This window comes from Wyeomyia smithii, chromosome 3, assembly GCF_029784165.1.
Source record: "Wyeomyia smithii strain HCP4-BCI-WySm-NY-G18 chromosome 3, ASM2978416v1, whole genome shotgun sequence".
Lineage (NCBI taxonomy): Eukaryota > Metazoa > Arthropoda > Insecta > Diptera > Culicidae > Wyeomyia > Wyeomyia smithii.
Genome location: NC_073696.1, coordinates 127,354,149 through 127,357,369, shown reverse-complemented (window position 1 = coordinate 127,357,369; position 3,221 = coordinate 127,354,149).

The window sequence follows — 3,221 nt, the reverse complement described above, 5'->3', positions numbered from 1 at the left end:
AGCGTGTGCCTGACGAGTGAATTAACGGGCGGTCCACACCACCACACAGCCGGACGCCCCAGAGTGCGTTGAGGCAGAATCGTCGGCAGGCCCACGACGCGACACCCGCGCAGAGCGGGAGCACGCGCAGACCCGCGACCCGGCAGCCCCACAGCCCGAGTCATCCTAGTCTTCAGAACTTATCCTTATCTCGAAGTTACGGATATAATTTGCCGACTTCCCCCTTTACCTACATTGATCTGGACTTGAGATTCTAAACCTTTGAGACCTGTTCGGGTTCAATACAAGCTGTTGAGAGTTTGCGTGCCCCAGTTTTCGATTTTTGAGGACCAAGAAGGGAATATCGACACAGCAATTTAATCCCATGCTCTACCAGCCTGTCCAACCATATCTCTCTATGAAAGACTGGCTAGTATGACTGTTAAACAGGAAGGAAAACTCTTCCATAATCTCCTATTGGCTTCTCGAAGGACAGGATTAATGTTGCCATGATTACAAAGGCGCTACCGTTTCCGGTGTGCACGCCAATGGGAACGTATATTCAACAGGCTCCGGAATTGTAACCGGATTCCCTTTCTAGTGAATGTTGCATCACCCTAGGAAAATGAACGAACCTATACAAAGATGATTTCTGTGGGGGCTGTTCCCCCGCAGTGGCCGGCGCTTCTGACGGCGAGTCGCCTTCGGCCGTCTTGTTCTGAATCATCTAGGAAACGTGTACAAGAGTTAGACGCATAAAGATTCAAATAATCCTTTTAATATATTTATTTTTTCAAATTATTGAAAAGGAAAAACCATCAGGCAATTCTTGAACGTTCAACAAGGCCAAGGCCTCAACTTGTCTGGACAACTTTCAATTCCTGTAGAGAAAAAATCGTTCTATCGATAATACACTCGCGGCCTTCGGCCGACTTGATTATCTGTTGGGCGGCATCCATAAATTACGTAGCGCTCATAGGGAGGAGGGGGGTGTCCTTGAGCGTTGCGACTTGTTACACTGGGGAGGGGGGAGGTGAATTAAACGTTACGTAACGAAAAATCTTTGGAGAGATTCTACAAAAACGAGCATTTTTATCAAGGCAATCCTTCTGCAGCGTTACGTAATTTTTATGGGTGGGTAGGTGTTGGCGTTACGTTTTGTTACATATGGGGGGAGGGGGTCCGAAAATCGTTTTTTTTTGCGTTTCGTAATTTATGCATGTCGCCTTAGCATATTGTCCTTACTCGATATCGCTCGTTCGCACTGAAATAGGGGATAGCCCTGGCGGGAGTCTCCATATTCTTTAATTTTAATTTTGGGAACTTTCAACGCGAACTTATCTTTCCAACGTCAGTCTAAAATCTGATTCGTCTTTTCCTTTCCTCCTTCTACCAAATCGCAGAGGACCGCTCTCAGAATGGTAGCTGGACGGACTCATTCGTGTTCTCTCACCAGCACTCACGAACGCGAGCGATCAAAAGAATGTTTTGCTATGGGAGCTCTCTTACTCTCACTTTTGGCCACCATACCATTGTATGTGTTTTCTCGTAATTCATTTTCAGTGTGATCCACGCTGTTACATGGTTGTACACTGGCACAATAGTGAACATTCTTATTTGCTGCCGTCCATTTTTTTAAAACATTTTTAATTTCCTTTTATAATTCCTACAAGCCCCTATGGGTAAGTAGACCTAGGAAAACGAACGAACCTATACAGAGGTGATTTCTGTGGGGAGACTGCCCCCCACAGTGGCCGGCGCTTCCGATGGCGGGTCGCCGGCGCACATTCGGCCGACTCGCCCTGATTCATCTAGGAGAACATTATCATCTAGGAGATCATTACAAGCGTGTAAATTAAAATAAAATGTAAATTAAAATATTGCTCAAAGGACAATATGCAGAACAAGTCAACTACTGTTACAAATATTGTATTTAAAAAATAGGTTGGAAACATTTAGAAAGCATTTTTTCACTTCATTCCATATCTATTAAAAATTAGATAAAATTGATCACCTTTCTATCTTTCCTACGTTAGATTTTTGTGCACGATTCGTAGCATGCATTGTTCCTCACATAGAAATTGTATTTTTCGAGAATTTGATTTCGGGGAAATGTTACATTCGGGGAATTGATTTTCGGGAAAATGGTACATTCGGGGAAATAACATTCGGGAAATCGGGTTTCGGGAAAAAGGTTTTCGGGGAAATGTTATACAGTGCTTCTACAATTATGGGTCAATCGACGTGTTATCTGAATGTTCAAAAATTAATATAAAATCGGGAATATTATCAACTACCATGTTTTGCTGTCCATTTCTGTCTTCTGATGTGTATTATCGATCAACAATTAGTTTCACTGCAGAAGAAGTGTGTAAATCAGTTGAGAAGAAAAATATTACTTACACAGCAAAAGACACAATTATGGGTCAATTTTTGCATGAAAGATCATTTAGTCTATAAAATCGTCAAAAGTTATTTTTGTTGTTGTAGAAGCTTGATAATAAATTATTTTATTCAGTCGTGATGCATTATCATGCAAAAGTGATAGAAATAATATGGACTGACCCACAATTGTGCACCGAAAAATGTAACATTATTACAATTATGGGTCATTTCGCTTAATGCACCGAGCAAGATTATTATTTTTAGTGACATTTGCAAATTTAAATCATTTCAATCGCATAAATTAGGCTACAAATAAGTTTTAAAAAATACCACGGCTAATAAAAACTGCTCAGTTTCGTGAGAATAGACGTATATTCGTGAATGTGACCCACAATTGTAGCCTACCCATTTCTTGGTATGTATGCCTGAAGGGCACTGGGTACTGAAATGCCACTGCGACATTCTTGCTGATTGTCTTTTGTGGCGGGCCCCGATTGCTGTGCACAGGTTACGGATTGTTCGTACTCATTGTTGGAGTAGAACTGTTTTGTTGTAAACCTGTACCCCAATTAGGTACAACATAGTTGATGAAACTAATGACCTGCTTGGGATTGGAGCTCCATGCTTGGTATGGAGTTAGAAGGTAACTTCCTAAGAAGTTGTACCTAGAGGAAGCAAGAGCTTCGCAAGAGCAAAGCGAATGCTCTGAACTCTCTGGTTCAGATTTGCAGAATCGGCAGGTGTCGTTCAACACTATGCCGATTTTCTTTAAATGTTAAAAAGCGGGACAGTGTCCGGTGAGGAGTTCCGTGATTATCCGTAGGTCACTACGATTTAGACTAAGTAGCTTTCTGGCG